The following is a 19,465-nucleotide window of genomic DNA, read 5'->3' as shown; positions in this document are numbered from 1 at the left end:
TCAGCAGTCACTGAGTCACTATACCACCACTTTCATGTGGGATGTTTTCCCCGAAAGGCGCTGAGGGGATCTGGGTAACACTTAAGTTCTTCTGGTGACGATTTGCCTTTACGATTCACAAATCACAATGGTACTATTTTTGCCATTGTGGCAGTGTTTCGTCATGATGGGTCCCCCCTCATGTGGCTTGGGTCGAAAACCATTATAAAACCCCTCCCAGTTTGCAAGTTCATTTTATGAGGTGATGTCTTGACTTGTCGTGAGACCTTTACAGACTGCTTGTATTACAGTACCTGAATTCTACATCGACTTCGACAATGGACTGCACATTCCACCTTCATACTGTAATTACTTTTGCTTTCAGCACAGACGTGAGAGCAAAACCAGGCCGAGCAGACTCACACTTTAAAATCTCACCTTGTCACCGTATCTGTACAGACAGATGAGTTATACACTGAGTGTACAAAACATTAAGGACAACCGCTCTTTCCCTGACATAGTCTGACCCGGTGAATCCAGGTGAAAGCTATGATCCCTTATTGATGGCACTTGTTAAATCCACTTCAATCAGTGTAGATTAAGGGGAGGAGACAGGTTAAAGAAGGATTTTAAAGCCTTGAGACAATTGAGACATGGATTGTGTATGTGTGCCACTCAGAGGGTGAACAGGCAAGACCAAAGATATACAGTCGTGGCCAAAAGTTTTGAGAATGACACAAATATTAATTTCCACAAGGTTTGCTGCTTCAGTGTCTTTAGATATTTTTGTCAGATGTTACTATGGAATACTGAAGTATAATTACAAGCATTTCATAAGTGTCAAAGGCTTTTATTGACAATTACATGAAGTTGATGCAGAGTCAATATTTGCAGTGTTGACCCTTCTTTTTCAAGACCTCTGCAATCCGCCCTGGCATGCTGTCAATTAACTTCTGGGCCACATCCTGACTGATGGCAGCCCATTCTTGCATAATCAATGCTTGGAGTTTGTCAGAATTTGTGGGTTTTTGTTTGTCCACCCGCCTCTTCAGGATTGACCACAAGTTCTCAATGGGATTAAGGTCTGGGGAGTTTCCTGGCCATGGACCCAAAATATCGATGTTTTGTTCCCCGAGCCACTTAGTTATCACTTTTGCCTTATGGCAAGGTGCTCCATCATGCTGGAAAAGGCATTGTTCGTCACCAAACTGTTCCTGGATGGTTGGGAGAAGTTGCTCTCGGAGGATGTGTTGGTACCATTATTTATTCATGGTGTTCTTAAGCAAAATTGTGCGTGAGCCCACTCCCTTGGCTGAGAAGCAACCCCTAATCTTCATTCCATTTAATCCTGATGCTTTACTGTTGGCATGACACAGGACTGATGGTAGCGCTCACCTTGTCTTCTCCGGACAAGCTTTTTTCCCCGGATGCCCCAAACAATCAGAAAGGGGATTCATCAGAGAAAATGACTTTAGCCCAGTCCTCAGCTGTCCAATCCCTGTACCTATTGTAGAATATCAGTCTGTCCCTGATGTTTTTCCTGGAGAGAAGTGGCTTCTTTGCTGCCCTTCTTGACACCAGGCCATCCTCCAAAAGTCTTCGCCTCACTGTGCATGCAGATGCACTCACACCTGCCTGCTGCCATTCCTGAGCAAGCTCTGTCCTTTAAGTGCCTTTTGGCAAACTCCAAGCGGGCTGTCATGTGTCTTTTACTGAGGAGTGGCTTCCGTCTGGCCACTCTACCATAACGGCCTGATTTGTGGAGTGCTGGAAGATTCTCCCATCTCCACAGAGGAACTCTGGAGCAATGTCAAAGTGACCATCGGGTTCTTGGTCACCTCCCTGACCAAGGCCCTTCTCCCCTGATTGCTTAGTTTAGCTCTAGGAAGAGTCTTGGTGGTTCTAATCTTCTTCCGTTTGAGCATGATGGAGGCCACTGTGTTCTTGGGGACCTTCAATGCTGCAGAAAGTTTTGGTACCCTACCCCCGATCTGTGCCTCGACACAATCCTGTCTCGGAGCTCTACGGACAATTCCTTCAACCTCATGGCTTGGTTTTTGCTCTGACATGCACTGTCAACTGTGGGACCTTATATAGACTGGTGTGTGCATTTCCAAATCATGTCCAATCAATTGAATTTACCACAGGTTGGCTGCAATCAAGTTGTAGAAACATCTCAAGGATGATCAACGGAAACAGGATGCACCTGAGCTCAATTTTGAGTCTCATTGCAAAGGGTCTGAATATTTATGTAAATAAGGTATTTCTGTTTTTTTAATTAGCAAACATTTCTAAAAACTTGTTTTCGCATTGTCATTATGGGGTATTGTGTGAAGATTGATGGTCATTTTTTTTTTTTTATCCATTTTAGAATAATAACGTAACAAAATGTGGAAAAAGTCAAGGGGCCTGAATACTTTTGGAATGTACTGTAAGTGCCTTTGAATGGGTAATGGTAGTAGGTGCCAGGCGCACCGGTTTGTGTCAAGCGCTACAACGCTGCTGGGTTTTTCACGCATAACAATTTCCTGTGTGTATCAATGTTCCACCACTCAAAGGACATCCCGCCAACTTGACACAACTGCGGGAAGCATTGGAGTCAACATGGGCCAGCATCCCTGTGGAACGCTTTCGACACCTTGTCGAGTCCATACCACAACGAATTGAGGATGTTCTGAGGGCAAAAGGGGGATGCAACTCAATATTAGGAAGTTGTTCTTAATGTTTTGTACACTCAGTGTAGCTCATCATGACGCTATGTCTCTCTCTCTCGGGTAACATATGTAAGGCTAAAGCAATGGTCGCATCCCAAATGGTGCCCTACAGTATATAGTGTGGTACTTTTGACCAGAGCTCTATGTTTAAATGTAGTGCACTATATAGGGAATATTCTCTACAGCTGAAGAATGACGCTGGAGGGAATAGTGGCAGTTTTACGGGCTCCTGACCAATTGTTCTATTTTGTGTATTTTTTCATGCTGATCTCAACTTTTTTGTACGTAATGTTTCCGCCAACGTTTCCTATGACTGAAAAGAGCTTCTGGAGTCTCGAAGGTTCTGCTCGCCTGAATTCTGACGCTAGGAGTCATATATATATATTTTTTTTAAATAACGTTCCCAAGGTAAACGGACTATTTCTCAGGTCCAGATCGTAGAATATGCATATAATTTACGGATTAGGATAGAAAACACTCCAAAGTTACCAAAACTGTCAACATATTGTCTGTGAGTATAACAAAACTGATTCTGCAGGCGAAAACCTGAGAAAATATAACCCGGAAGTGATTATTTTTTTATTTTTTTATCTGTGTTTCCTGGCCCGTCTTTCTTCCATTTAAAGGGGTATCAACCAGATTCCTTTTCCAATGGCTTCCTCAGGCTGTGACCATAGTTTCAGGCTTTTATTTTGAAAAATGAGCGAGATTTTTCAAAAGCAGTCAGGGCGCGAACCCAGAGTCTCTGGTGGCACAGCTAGCGCTGCGAGGCAGTGCCCTAGACCACTGCGCCACCCGGGAGGCCCCTCCATTTTCTTTTTCTCTCTTATTGAGTAGGTTACGTCCAGTTGAAATATTATCGATTATGTTTGTTAAAAACAACCTGAGGATTGATTATAAAAAACATTTGACATGTTTCTACGGCCATTACGGATACTTTTTGGAATTTTTGTCGAACGGAACGAGGCTTTGGTTTTCTGAACATAACGCACAACCCAAAATGCGTTTTTTTGTTATAAAAGTAATATTTATCGAACAAAAATAACATTTGTTGTGTAACTGGGAGTCTCGTGAGTGCAAACATCTGAAGATTATCGAAGGTAAGCGATTAATTTAATTGCTTTTCTGACTTTCGTGACCATGCTAATTTTGGGCTAGCTGTTCTGGCATTGATTGATACACTCACAAAAGCTTGGATTTCTTTCTCTGTAAAGCATATTTTAAAAATCTGACACGATAGGTGGATTAACAACAAGCTACGCTGTGTTTTGGTATATTTCACTTGTGATTGCATGATTATAAATATTTTTAGTAATATTTTGCGCCCTGCAATTCAGCGGTTGTTTAGGAAAATGATCCCGTAAAAGAGATCCGTAGCGCAGAGAAGTTAAAATACCTCATGATAAGTTGTGGACCATGTTATTTACCAAAATACTTACCATTTTTATTTTTACCACCACAAACCGATGCTAAGACCGCACTCAACAAGCTGTATAGGGCCAAAAGCAAACAAGAAAATGCTCACCCAGAGGCAGTGCTCCTAGTGGCCGGTAACTTTAATGCAGGAAAACTAAAATCCGTTTTACCTAATTTCTATCAGCATGTCACCTGTGCAACTAGAGGCAAAAAAAACTAGATCACCTAACTATATCCTCCTTATTCCTGCTTACAAGCAAAAACTCAAACAGGATGTACCAGTACCAGATGACTGAAGCGGTCAGATGAAGCAGATGCTAAGCTACAGCGACTGGAATATGTTTCCGAGATTCATCCGATGGCATTAAGGCACATCAGTCACCGGCTTCATTAATAAGTGCATTGATGATGTCGTCCCTACAGTGTGCGTACGTCCATATCCCAACCAGAACCAATGGATTACAGGCAACATCCGCACTGAGCTAAAGGCTAGAGCTGCCGCTTTCAAGGAGCGGGACACTAATCCGGACGCTTTTAAGAAATCACGCTACACCTTCCCACGAACCATCAAACAGGCAAAGCATCAATACAGCACCAATATTGAATCCTACTACACCGGCTCTCATGCTCTTCGGATGTGGCAGGGTTTGCAAACTATCACGGATAACAAGCTGTCCAGTGACGCGAGCTTAACAGACGAGCTAAATTCCTTATATGCTTGCTTCGAAGCTAGCAACACTGAACCATGCATGAGGGCACAAGCTGTTCCGGACGACTGTGTGATCACGCTCTCCGTAGCTGATGTGAGTAAGACCTTTAAACAGGTTAACATTCACAAGGCCGCAGGGCCAGACGGATTACCAGGACACGTTCTCAGAGCATGCACTTACCAGCTGGCAAGTGTCTTCACTGACATTTTCAACCTCTCCCTGATCCAGACTGTAATATTTACATGTTTCAAGCCGACTCCCATAGTCCCTGTGCCCAAGAACGCCAAGGTAACCTGTTTAAATGTCTATCGCCCAGTAGCATTCACATCTTTGGCCATGAAATGCTTTGAAAGGCTGCTCATGGCTCACATCAACACCATCATCCCAGACACTCTGGACCCACTCCAATTTGCATACCATCCCAACAGATCCACAGATGACGCAATCTCTATTGCACGCCACACTGTCCTTTCCCACCTGGACAAAAGGAACACCTACGTGGGAATGCTGTTCATTGACTACAGCTCAGTGTTCAACACCATAGTTCCCTTCCAAACTCATCGCTAAGTAAAGGATTAAACACCTAACTGCAACTGGATCCTGGACTTCCTAACTGGCCACCTCCAGGGGTGAGGGTAGGCAACAACACATCCGCCACACTGACCCTTAACACGGGGGCCCCTCAGGGGTGTGCTTAGTCCACTCCTGTACTCTCTGTTCACCTACGACTGCGTGGCCATGCACGACTCCAACACCATCATTATGTTTTCAGACGACACTACGGTGGTAGGCCTGATCACTGACGTCAATGAGACAGCCTACAGGGAGGAGGTCAGAGACCTGGCAGTATGGTGCCAGGACAACAACCTCTCCCTCAACGTCAGCAAGACAAAGGAGCTGATCGTAGACTACAGGAAACAGAGGGCTGAGCATGCCCCAATCCACATCGACGGGGCTGTAGTGGAGCAGGTTGAGCGCTTCAAGTTCCTAGGTGTCCACATCACTAAGGAATTATCATGGTCCACTCACATCAACACAGTCGCCTCTTCCCCCTCAGGAGGCTGAAAATATTTTGCATGGGCCCTCAGATCTTCAAAACGTTTTACGACTGCACCATTGAGAGCAACTTGACTGGCTGCATCCCCGCTTGGTATGGCAACTTCTTGGCATCCGACCGCAAGGCGCTACAGAGGGTAGTGTGTGAAGCCAAGTACATCACTGGGGCCAAGCTCACTGCCATCCAGGACCTCTATACCAGGCGGTGTCAGAGGAAGGCCCTAAAAACTCTTCATTCTGCTACCGCGCGGCAAGCGGTACCGATGCACCAAGTCTGGAACCAACAGGACCCTCAACAGCTTCAACCCCCAAGCCATAAGACTGCTAAATAGTTTGTCTTTGACCTTTTTTGCACTAACTCTTTTGACTCATCACATACACTGCTGCTACTGTTTATTATCAATCCTGTTGCCTCGTACCACTGCACAATGACTCTACTGGTAACCTGTGTATATAGCCACGTTATCGTTCCTCATTGTGTATTTATTCTTTTGTGTTATTGTTTCTCTATTATTTCTATTTTTTCCCTCTCTGCATTGTTGGGAAGGGCCCGTAAGTAAACATTTCACTGGTAGCCTACACCGGTTGTTTACAAAGCATGTGACAAATCAAATGTGATCTCTCTATATGAGGCTAATAGATAGGATGTACGATCTCAAGATAAAGGGTTCCTCGCTGTAGCTCTGTATTAAACAACAGTACCCTGGCCTTAGTAGGCACAAATCCCTGTGGATCCCAGAGCCATATGAGGAATGTCCAAAGCCCCTCTTTGCCCCTCTCTCTCCTTCTTTCCTTCCCTCGCTTCTTCTCCTCGGCTCTTTGTTTTCCAACCTGCCAACAGCGAGAGAGGGAAGAGGGTGTCTGTCTGTCTCTCTGATCATCCTTTATTCTTTGGAATGGATATAGGGAAGAGACAAGAGGGGACTCGGGGGAGGCCAGGGACGAGGAAGAGAGAAATGGATGGATGGATGGAAAGATGGGGACGACAGAAGAGTGGACCCTGACACGGAGAGATAGAAATAGGGCAGATGGGATCAAATAATGACTCGCCGCGACGCTGACCCACCACACGCATGCACAAACACACCCACACACACAGCTGACCGGCCACACAGGAGAGCAGTGTGCGTCTAGGGGGATAAATGGAGAAGTGGAAAAGCAAGGGGACTACTCTGTCTTGTCACTGAAACCACTGAGCTGAGGCAGCAGAAGGTTTCAGGGCCTCCTCAGTTCTTTGCGTGTAGCCTACATTTCAAGAGAGCAGTGACAAAACAGCTTTGACCTACAAGACATTTTTGCTCTAAGGATGGAAGGATTCGTTAGGCATACAACATTCAAGTAGCAGTAGTACAGTTCTACCAATACTAGTACTGCTGCAGCGGCGGCGACTACAACTACTACATACTATACAAATGCTACTCTGAGCTGTACAAGTCATGCTGAAAGGCCTTGTATGACATACAGGCATGGAGTAAATGAATAGGCAGTTGTGGCCATTTCTCAAAGGAAGGGCCACAGCTCTACAGCTCTGACTGTGAGACTCCACAGCCCTCCCCAGCCAGTGGTCAGCACACCCCGCTTGCACCCCTGCTTCCACCCCCCACGGCTAGGCAGGCACACAGGGCTGGGGAGGGCTGTGGGGACACAGCTGAGAAAACCAGCCACACTTGACTGGTGCCTTTGAAGAAGTCAGGCGTGACAGTAGTGGGCCAGAATTCACTCTCTCAATTAAATTAAATTCAAGGGCTTTAATGGCAAGGGCTTTAATGGCAATGTTAACATATGTCTCATATGTTAACATTGCCAAAGCAAGTGAAGTAGATAATAAATAAAAGTCAAATAAACAATCAAAATGAACAGTAAACATTACACTCACAGAAGTTCCAAAAGAATAAAGACATTTCAAATGTCATATTATGTATATATACAGTCTCTCTCTCTCTCTCTGTTTTTCTATTTCTCTCTCTCTCTCCGTTTTTCTATTTCTCTCCCTCTCTCTCTCTCTCTGTTTTTCTATTTCTCTCCCTCTCTCTGTTTTTCTATTTCTCTCTCTCTCTCCGTTTTTCTATTTCTCTCCCTCTCTCTCTCTGTTTTTATATTTCTCTCTCACTCTCCGTTTTTCTATTTTGTCTCTCTCCGTTTTTCTATTTCTCTCTCTCTCCGTTTTTCTCTCTCTCTCTCCGTTTTTCTCTCCCTCTCTCTCTCTCTCTCCGTTTTTCTCTCTCTCTCTCTCTCTGTTTTTCTCTCTCTCTCTCTCTCCGTTTTTCTATTTCTCTCTCACTCTCCGTTTTTCTCTCTCTCCCTCTCTCCCTCTCTCCGTTTTTTTCTCTCTCTCTCTCTCCGTTTTTCTATTTCTCTCCCTCTCTCTCTCTCTCCGTTTTTCTATTTCTCTCCCTCTCTCTCTCCGTTTTTCTATTTCTCTCTCTCTCTCCGTTTTTCTATTTCTCTCCCTCTCTCTCTCTCTCCGTTTTTCTATTTCTCTCCCTCTCTCTCTCTCTCTCCATTTTTCTATTTCTCTCCCTCTCCGTTTTTCTCTCTCTCTCTCTCCGTTTTTCTATTTCTCTCCCTCTCTCCGTTTTTCTATTTCTCTCCCTCTCTCTCTCTGTTTTTCTATTTCTCTCCCTCTCTCTCTCTCCGTTTTTCTATTTCTCTCCCTCTCTCTCTCTCTCTCTCTCCATTTTTCTATTTCTCTCCCTCTCTCTGTTTTTCTATTTCTCTCCCTCTCTCTCTCTCTCCGTTTTTCTATTTCTCTCCCTCTCTCTCTCTCTCTCTCCGTTTTTCTATTTCTCTCCCTCTCTCTCTCTCTCCGTTTTTCTATTTCTCTCCCTCTCTGTTTTTCTATTTCTCTCCCTCTCTCTCTCCGTTTTTCTATTTCTCTCTCTCTCTGTTTTTCTATTTCTCTCCCTCTCTCTCTCTCTCTCTCTCTCCGTTTTTCTATTTCTCTCTCTCTCTCTCTCCGTTTTTCTATTTCTCTCCCTCTCTCCGTTTTTCTATTTCTCTCCCTCTCTCCGTTTTTCTATTTCTCTTCCTCTCTCCGTTTTTCTATTTCTCTCCCTCTCTCCGTTTTTCTATTTCTCTCTCTCTCAGAATGGCATATATGCATGGATGCCTGAGTGTGGTTCTCAAACACAGACGCACACAAAGACAGATATGCAAGCAGGCAGGCAAGCGGTCACACACACCCCTCCACTGACAAGAGGCCAAACTGTTTAAGTGTCAGCTGTATGCCCTGCGTCCTGTTTCTCGTTTAGTTACGACTCTCTGTGAGATAGCAGAACACACACACACACACACACACACACACACACACACACACACAAAGCAGCACAGTCCGCATGCCTAGTGCCTGGACCTCCTGAGGAATGAGTGATTAACTGCCCAGCACAGGGCAGGCAGACAGCCAGACAGGCAGCTACCAAACAGCTATTCATACCCACAGAACAGCACTCCACTTAAGGACAGCCTGCCTGCCTGAGCACCCTTCCTCCCAATAACCCATATCTCACTCATGCCAACACCTGGCATACCTGCCCTCCACAAGGCTGCTCACACACACAACAAGACACACAGTGCATCCACTCAGACACGCGCATGATGGATGACGCCTGTAGAAGTGGATGCTTCAGCGTTGTACCCTGATGCATGGTTTGCATTGTGCCAGGAGGTGTCAAGTCAGGCAGATGGGGTTGGTACGATAGACACCTCCCACTTAAAACACCTTGCAAAGCAGCTTCAGGCTTCAACAATAGAGCCTTTCATAGTGAATCAACTGTGGAAGGCATGTTCCATCGAGAGCCTGGTTATCTCTACTGTCTCTCTTTCTGTCTCTCTCTCTCTCTGCCCCCCCCCCCCTCCCCCTCCTGAAGATGATCTCTGTTATCTCTGCTGCATTCACGGTGGTCGGCGTCTTTCAAACCAAGATAACTTGTCTTCAGTCAGAGGTGCGAAATAAGACACGTCTTGTTCTATACACATCTATTGACTTGCAAATGAGACTGAAATAACTTTAAAGCGTGTGGCCTTGTTTGAGGACCGAGAGTGTAGTGGGTTGGGGAGATAGAGGCTAACTATAGAGAAAGGTCAGCCAGAGCATAGAGCAGAGAGCGAACATGACTGTAGCAGCATGGGCTTTGCTTTACGAAGGGGGGGGGGGAGTACATGTGACTTTCATTAGAGAGAAAGAGAGGGAGAGCGAGCGAGAACGAGAGAGATGTTTGCTTTCACATGTCAGAGACGAAGCCTCTCTTCACTGGTCTCTCGGAGCAGGACCTCGCTCAGAAGAATGTCAAGTCGGAGATATAGCCAGATGCAGATAGGTGAAACATGAATACAGGATACTGAGACAACGCCTCGTGTGTTTAGCAATGCCATTCCTTGAACCACATCGGCAAGTATGCTAATTCTCACCTCAGATGTCAGCCAACTTTGTTTCAACCTACTGACTGACTGTACAAGCCATCGTACACACACTGAATTCTGACAAACTCTCAAACCTTTACGGGCTGAGTTGAAAAGATAGCTCCCACAAGGGACTTGTGGTTAGTTCCTGTGCCCCTCTCTCGCCCACCCCCCACCCAGTCCCTCCCGGCTGGGGGCTACAAGGTCTCTGTTTTGGCAAATCAGACATGCATCCGAGGCTCCCTAAGTAAAGCCACGTTAACAAGCATCTTTACAAAGGCTGTTAAACATTCAAGACTGCAGGGGTCTGGGTAGCATGGGAGGAGGGGGGATTGGCAGGTTAGAGGTAGACCATGCTGGGGTAACCAGTGACTATTGACTCCTATGGAAATGCTAAATGCGCTATGGATTACAATGAAGAGTTAACTTCAGTCATGGTATGAGGAAAATGACAGGGGCTGTGCTACTGCCATACAGCCAGCATAGAGAGGCGATACCACACGTGTCCTGACATATGCTTCATGTTCACTGCAGATTTAATGACAGTGACAGTGACAGTCCCGCAAGATCATTTAAACCACGAGTCATGATTGGCAGCCACTCAGTTCAATGGCATCCCCTGTCTAAACTCATCGATTGAAAAGGTGTCCTCCAAATATAGACACCATTGTGTGAACATACACACGAAAATAATCTACTACATTAGACAAACAACCCTTTGTGAGAGGAAGAGGGAAGATAACCAGCTGCTGGTCTGAATTACTGTCATAATTCCTCAAAGAGACGCGTGACGGACAAGCCCACAACCCAACAAGCATACGGATCACATGCGACTCTGTCAGCGGGTCTGGACTGTACAGGTCTGATTCGGCGCAGACTCACCCACAGACTCACCCACAGACTCACCCACAGACTCATTCTGGATAGGGTCTACATGTGCGTGCCAAATGACACTCTATTTCCTATTTAGTGCACTACTTTTGACCGGGGCCCATAAAAGTAGTGCACTATATAGGGATTATGGTGTCATTAAGGATGGACCCTAGGTCTACTTGCAGAGAAAACAATATATTCAGTTCAAAAGTCTCAGGTTCTCCATATTCAGACAAGTCTTTTTTCTCTCCGTCTGTCGAACAAGATAATTCTCTAGTCACGATGTGCAGAACAGAGGATCTCAAATCAAATGAACATGTGTACTCAGATTACGACTTGTCACCTGTTGGCACTTGATAAAACCAGCCCCTTGTACGATACCTGGCACTTAAATAAAGAAACACTAGCCTACATATAAACCATTTGGAAAAGGTACAAGTATTTCAGATTTGAAATAATTGGATCTTTGTGAATCAACGGCGCAATTTTTTCACATGAATTAAATAAAAACGTGTCATCCAATACATATATTATCCAACTATCCAATGTACGGAAAACATGAGCAGAAAGAACTGTCCAAATTATTTTACAAAAAGTCATCTGGAAAATACCACGAGAATACGATTGACATCCTCTTTAAAATAGGAGTTTCTCACAACCCTGTCTGTCCCATATCAAAGAGTTGCTGGCAGGCTACAGTTTGGCTGACCTCTGCCTCCCGCCATCGCGGTTGGGGTGTTATTCCAAGATCAAATGGGTGTGAGAGGGGGAACTCCTAACCCTCAGAACTTCTAACCCTGCCTGCCATGGACTGAGAGAAGGACCACCTGCACGCGACAGCCTGCCTGGCCTGCACCCGGTTCTCAACACACATGCAGCTGTCACACTGCTAGCTCAACATCAACCACACTACTGATCAAATTCATATAGCATTACAGCACCCAAAATCTCAGACTCAGTAAGCCTAAATTCTGATTACTAATGTCCATACTAGCACACCACTTAGAATGCATGCATATTAAATCATTTTTCTTCCCTAAAAAGAAGGGACTGAGTAGAAAAAATAAATGCGACCATTTTATCAATAAAACAGTTAAAATCACTATTTAAATCCAGTTTAAACCTAGAAGTCACTGCTAAGTGTGAGACATTTAAAAATGACAAAATATCCCATTTTAAATGTCAAATGTATTTTTTCTGCCATACCGGTACAACTAGGATACATGCAATTGAAAATCTGCTTTTTTTTATCCACTACTGTAAAGTTCCTTTAGTGGTCTTACCTCTGTGCAGAAAGCTCTCCTGAGCAGGCTCTTATCACTACTAAATCCTGTCCGTTATTCTCCACTGGCTCTGGGCTACATGGCTCTCGGCTCAGCCTCTCCTCTTTCAATCTCCCTCTATTGTAGCTCAAAGATCCAGGACAGCAACCTCTCCTCTTTCAGCTTCTGCTGGCTCAGCCTCCTCTCCAGTCTCCCTCTACTGTAGCTCTACTAAATCCAGGACAGTAACAGGCTCACAGCAGCCTAGCCCCCCCTCCTCTGCCTTCTCTCCCTCTTCCAGGGCTGTCAGCACAGCCACATTCCATATCAAAGTAGGGAAAGACTGTAAAACCAGAGAGGTGTGTGTTCTGTGTGTGTAAACTGACTGTTTGAGGGTGTGTGTGGAGGGCTGTTCAACCAGATGACCATCCTACTACTCCCACACTCTCCCACCTCCGTAAATCCCCGTATCCCACCCCCCACCCCCTAACCCCGTATCCCACCCCCTAACCCCTAACCCAGCCACTCAGAGGCAGGCCCAGGCTCAGGGTGTCTCCGCCCTTTGGTGACCCTCCTCTCACACTTCAAACACACATCAAATGAGAACCACCAGTGAGCCTTCCCCACAGGAACTCTTTCCCTGACGAGCGCATCACATCACATCAGCGACAAATGCCACAGCTCGGGTTACCACCAGACTGATGGTGGTCAACCCCACAGCGACAATGGCTCTCACATGACATTCCTATCTCTCCTTCCCCTATTAAAACTGTTGCAGGAACTGTGGGAAGTGTTCAGTGTTGTTTCCAGGTTTTGTTTATCTTCTTTTATTAGAACCTCACGTCTTGTATTTTCTGATGTGATACAATGTGACCTATGCCTCTTTAAAGAGGGTAGTCTTGTAAGATGCAGTCTCAGTTTGAGTGTGCTAAGAAAACATTTCCCATCACATGACCATTGACCACTTCTCCCTGTCCCCTACGATACTGAACTGCTGAACTGCCTGATGAAAGTCCTCCCTCACTTTCCCAGTCAACAATGACGTCCGCAGGACCCCATCACAGAGAAAGAATAATGCAACTCTGGATTCAATCCACAGGGGTGCTTTACATAAGAATAGCAGAAGTAGTCTCTATAGTCTCACTACAAATGAACCACTTCCACAAGGAAGCTCTATTATCAGCTAGTCTCAGGGGGTAGGAGGTCAGACATTTTAGACAGAGAGAGGATAATAAACTTTTCTAAGTATCATTAGCTTACAATTTCAGCTCTGAAATCTGTGTAGGGTTGAAAGGTCACATTGGCACCAGTTCACTGACAAATGTGCTGGAACCATTGTACCGCATTTATGATGTGTTGAGTATTGTGTATTGCCCCTGTTCAGTGGCCTTTGACTAAGGAACTACTGACAGAAACTCCCCCCGATATGAGCAAGCAGGACAGCAGGTCTGGAGTCAATTCCATTTTAATTCAGTCAATTCAGGAAGTAAAATGAAATTCCAAACTCCCTGACTTGGCTGAATTGAAATGAAATTGAACCCAACTTCACAGGACAGTTGACCTCTCCCTCTCTGTCTCCTTCCTGTCCTGAGGAAAGGAATGTGTAAAAGGTGTAGAAGTTCTTCCTGTTGTCTATTGCCTCAGGCTGAGGCCGAGGTTGTGGAGACTGTCACCCTGGGCTTCCTCTGTGGTGGCTGGAGGTCTGTCCATGTCTAAACAAAGTTCCTAGCTACTCTGGGGACATCATTATGGGGGACACCACATGCCTAGCCACCTCAGAGTTAGGGAAATATCAGGCTTTATCCTAATATGGATGCTTGTTGATTTCACTGAAAATAATATTGTGTGTATGCTTTTGTTTGAGTGTGAGTGTGAGTGTGAGTGTGAGTGTGAGTGTGTGTGTGTGTGTGTGTGTGTGTGTGTGTGTGTGTGTGTGTGTGTGTGTGTGTGTGTGTGTGTGTGTGTGTGTGTCTGTGGACAAAGCCATTGTTGCAGCCAAGGCCGGGGAGCCCCACTGACACACCACACAGCAGGTCCCAGTGCAGGCCACAGGCCTTTGTACCGACCCAATTGACCTTCTGCCCCTTCCTCATTAGCAAGTCATAGAGGGAGGGACAACTCTGCATCCTGCCTGCAGGCTATTCAGGCCAAGACAAGGTTGAGTTGGAAAAACATCAGGTACAGAAATTCTATAGAATAGCAATAAGAAACAGATGCAAATTGTTAAGTGGTTTTAACAGAAAGTCACTAAACGGGATGTACTATCTACAAACTATGGAAATCTGACTGTAGATTTCTACGTAGGCTATGTGGCAATATTGAAATTGTCAGACTTCCTTCTCATCTTGATTGGAAGAAAGTTGACTAACTGGTTCAAAGTCACTTCAATGTGGCTCTGAAATTTGCCTGAATCCATATACATTCAATTGAATCTTATCCCACACATTGTTTATTGAACCTTTATTTGACTAGGTAAGTCAGTTAAGAACAAATTCTTATTTACAATGACGGCCAAACCCGGACGACGCTGGGAAAATTGTGCGACGCCCTATGGGAATTCCAATCACGGCCAGTTGTGAAACAGCCTGGAATCGAACCAGGGTCTGTAGTGACGCCTCTAGCAATGAGATGCAGTGCCTTAGACCGCTGTGCCACTCGCGAGCCCAATCTTTCATCAATTATACAACTCTTTTAATTAAGTTTTATGACTGAATCTATCAATACATCATTTCAAGTCAATGTCAAAAGACGTAAACCATTTCTGCCATGTGTTCATCATGTGTTTCATGTAAATGTTTCTTATTCCACTCTACCAGACACAGTACATAAAAAAGTAAAACATTGTCTTACATTCTGAAGCTGGCTGCGGTACAACTCTATTGTTAGAAAGGGGTCTCTGACAATTTCACAGTTCAAGGTTTGACCACAAGACAAGCCCAGCATCCCTCACTTGTGTATGTGTTCCACACACCCCTGACCTGTGACCCTTAGGGGTCATCCATAAATGTCTACCACCAGGGGCTTTACAGCCCCAGACACACACACACACACACACACACACACACACACACACACACACACACACACCTGACCAAGCTGCACCTCACACCTGGTCTCTGGTCCGTATCACCTTCTAATGCAGTTAAACGACACCCCACAAGCTCACCTCGCTGTCGTTGCCCTCCAGTTAGAGTCTAGCTATAGCATGCCTCGACAATGACAGGACAGAACTAACGTCAGGAGGCAGGACCAACACCAAACAATAATAAAACAACACACAACATTCTTCAGTGGTCAAACTGGCCTCGCCCTTGAACACGGACTCGTAAAACCAAAAGGTCTGGGGTAGCAAGCACGATCCCACGGGGTTGTAAGATGCCCAGTAAAATGTTTCACGACTGTGCGGCCGTATGAGTTCATGACCTACGTATATCGCAATGCACGCCTTCACACTAGTGGTCATGTGCGGCTCAGTTGGTAAAGTCGCGGGTTCAATCCCCGCAGGGATCACGTGCTAACAAACGTGCACTGCTTCTCTCGCAGGCTTCTTTCGACAGGAACGTCTGCTAAGTGGCATATAGCCTATCGTATATCCTCAACTCCACCCCATCACAGAGGCTATAAAGCGGAAACAGTGTAGGGGCAACGAAAAGGTCATGACAATCTCGGCTATGGGACTCCTCTCCCCCGCAGTGCACAGCACAGTGTGGTGTACCCTGGCAGTTTAGGGTTCGTTTACAGTTTACTGTCGTCGTTCAGGGCCCATTGTTGAGAATAGCACCCAGTGATGTGCGAGTTACCTTATCATAAAAGCTAGAAGCCTGACTGTCTCATTCTCCAGGCTTTTAATGACCTGCCAATACACCTAGGGTATCACCAGGAGAAGAGCCTGACACAAAAGCCCCAGAGTCATAAAGATAAATAAACCCCATAAACCCCTATCACTCTACTGTAATAACAATCCATTTTACGCACTGAAAGAGGGGGAGAAAAGGGGTTTAGAAAGAGGAGGGATGAAAAAGGTCAACTGGTAGTGGTGGTGGAGCTACAGTAGCAGAACAGTCATTGGTGGAACAGGCAGCGCTGATATTGACTTAGCTAGATTGGTGCTGACAAACCCAAAGTCAGATAGACCATGGTGGGATGGGGCTTAGAGGCTTGTTAGCCTTATAACCCTCCGATAACCCGTTTGAACAGTTCTCACACAGCTGGGCAGGCACGCCTCCAGTGCTTTTGAATACAGAGCATTGAGAACAGGGAGAACACATCGCTGCCTGGCTATTTTAATGTCAAAATGCATTGGTATTAATGTCATGTTGGGATTGGGCATTTGGTTAAGTAATCGTTAATAAATGTGTTATGCACTTAACCTTTCTGAAAGGGATTATTGTGTGATTCGTCGCGCCAGCAAGCGTCATTAATCATAATGAAAAATATTAGAAAATCATTTTTTTTACGTCTATTTTGCAATAGCTGCATCTGAACTTTTAAACCTTGACTGCAAATGGATTACGGTTCACAATGGTATTAAGTTATACAAGCAAAATAAGGTTTCTAGTATATGATGTCAGACAGTGTAAATGTAATATGTAACAAATGTAAATGTAATATGTAACAAATGCAAATATGTAAAGGAATGGAATGTACAGAGATATTCTATTCCATTATATTTAGATGTAACTGGAGTACCAGGTTATTGTTCCAATCATGGAACTCCTCCATGCATTGCATTGAATGGCATTGAATTGCATTGCAAAAGCAATGCCTACATAACACATCTGTGAGTGGCCTGTCAAAACATCTCGGGGCAATATACATAGTCTAGATGTGCCGCCACTTTATAACGGCAACACTCCTGTCTAACTGCATCACCAACACTGTTACAGTACAATCTAGGTCTGCATCCCAAATGGCACACTATTCCCTATATAGTGCACACATTTTGGGACCCTGGTCAAAAGTAGTGCACTAAATAGGGAATAGGGTGCCATTTGGGATGTATCCTAGGATAGTCAGGGATAGGTTGGCCATCGTATTTCACCCTCAATTTGACACCCTCTCACCCAGTTGTAAAGTGGGGAGCTCATTGGATACAATGGGAAGTATAGCGCGACAGAGCTCCTCAGGGCTGTTAAAAGGGAGGAATAACCTTTATTTGAGGACACTATCACTGAACAAAGGACCATGGCAGTCTACACACAGCAGAGACTAGGGCTGAAAGGAAATGTCTTATACTACACACAGCAGAGACAAAAGCTAAATGGGAAGTATACTACACACTTACTAGCATAAAAGCTGCTGCCATAGCAACAGAGCAAAGGACGAGGCCTGTCATGTGTGGTCCTGCTCTTGTTGACTTTAAAATGACAGTTCAACAGTTCGGTTAAGGTTGAGCTGAGATCTCTGGTGAGTTTGTGAGAACTCCGGCGAGTAAAAATGTATACAGTATTACATATAGCAAGTGAACATGAAACTCGAATGTCTTTCTTTTGAAAAAGGCTATTTCTTTCCTTCTCTGAGAGACAACTTTTAGTTTGCATGCTTCTGTTCCTGTTGGAACAGCACTCAGTGGGTCAACATCCAGGTTCAGGATGTGACTCCTGCTCTCTGAGAATGACCTCTAACCTCTGACCAGACTTCTAGCTGACCTCAGTGTCAGAAGGACACACAACCCACAACATGTGACACACAAAAAGACAAACAACTGCAACTAAACATATCACACATCTGGGACTTACTTTTCTTCCAGCTCTCCTCAGAGTTAAACACGTTATCCACTTGCATGGTGAGGGACACACACACACCACACACCAAGGAGGAGGGAAACCATTTCCTGTTCGTTTCTAGCCCAAAGCTAAACTGGCACATTTTCTGGACCGCCTAGTTGAACCCGCCAGGGTGTGAGCGCTCCGAGGCTAGTCGTTGTAACGAAGGAGGCCATAAAATAAAAAAAATTATCCATTCCCTTCCTTCCCACACATGGAAGCGTTTTCCCGACGACCCACAAGGCCTTCAAAAGGCAAACTATGGCATTCAACAATACTCTGAGTCAAACAGTTAAACACTTCTTCTCTCAGCACAGTCAGGGATCCCATCAAACGCACAAATAAAATTGCATTTGTCACATGCCGAATATAACAGGTGTAGTAGACCTTATAGTGAAATGTATTAAAATCTATTTTAAAAAAGTAAGAAAAATTTGCTAAATAAACTCAAAGAAAAATAGTAACACAATAAAATAACAATAACGAGGCTATATACAAGTACCGGTACCGAGTCAATGGGAAGTGGTACGGGTTAGTCGAGGGAATTGAGGGAACATCTACAGTACCAGTCAAAAGTTTGGACACAGCTACTCATTCCAGGGTTTTTCTTTATTTTTACTATTTTCTACATTGTAGAATAATAGTGAAGACATCAAAACTATGGATTAACACATATGGACCATGTAGTAACCAAAAAAGTGTTAAACAAATCAAAATATATTTTATATTTGAGATTCTTCAAAGTAGCCACCCTTTGCCTTGATGACAGCTTTGCACACTCTTGGCATTATCATGGCAGCTCTAGTCTTTAGCTCAGTGTGGATGTTTCCCGAAATCTATGGCTTCTGGTTGGGATATGTACGTACGGTGGGTACGATGTCGTCGATGAACTTATTAATGAAACCGGTGACTGATGTGGTATTACTCCTCAATGCCATGGAATGAATCCCGGAACATATTCCATTCTGTGCTAGCGAAACAGTCCTGTAGCTTAGCATCCACTTCATCTGACCACTTCCGTATAGAACGCATCACTGGTACTTCCCGTTTAAGTTTTGCTTGAAAGTAGTAATCAGGAGGATAGAGTTATGGTCAGATTTGCCAAATGGAGGGCGAGGTAGAGCTTTGTACATGTCTCTGTGTGTGGAGTAAAGGTGATCTAGAATTTTTTTTTCTCTCTAGTTGCACATGTAACATGCTGGTAGAAGTGACGTAAAATGGATTTCAGTTTTCCTGCATTAAAGTCCCTGTCCACTAGCAGCGCCGCCTATGGTTGAGCATTTTCTTGTTTT

The sequence above is a fragment of the Salvelinus namaycush genome, chromosome 9 (assembly GCF_016432855.1).
Source record: "Salvelinus namaycush isolate Seneca chromosome 9, SaNama_1.0, whole genome shotgun sequence".
Classification (NCBI taxonomy): Eukaryota; Metazoa; Chordata; class Actinopteri; order Salmoniformes; family Salmonidae; genus Salvelinus; species Salvelinus namaycush.
Note: the sequence above shows the minus strand (reverse complement) of the source record.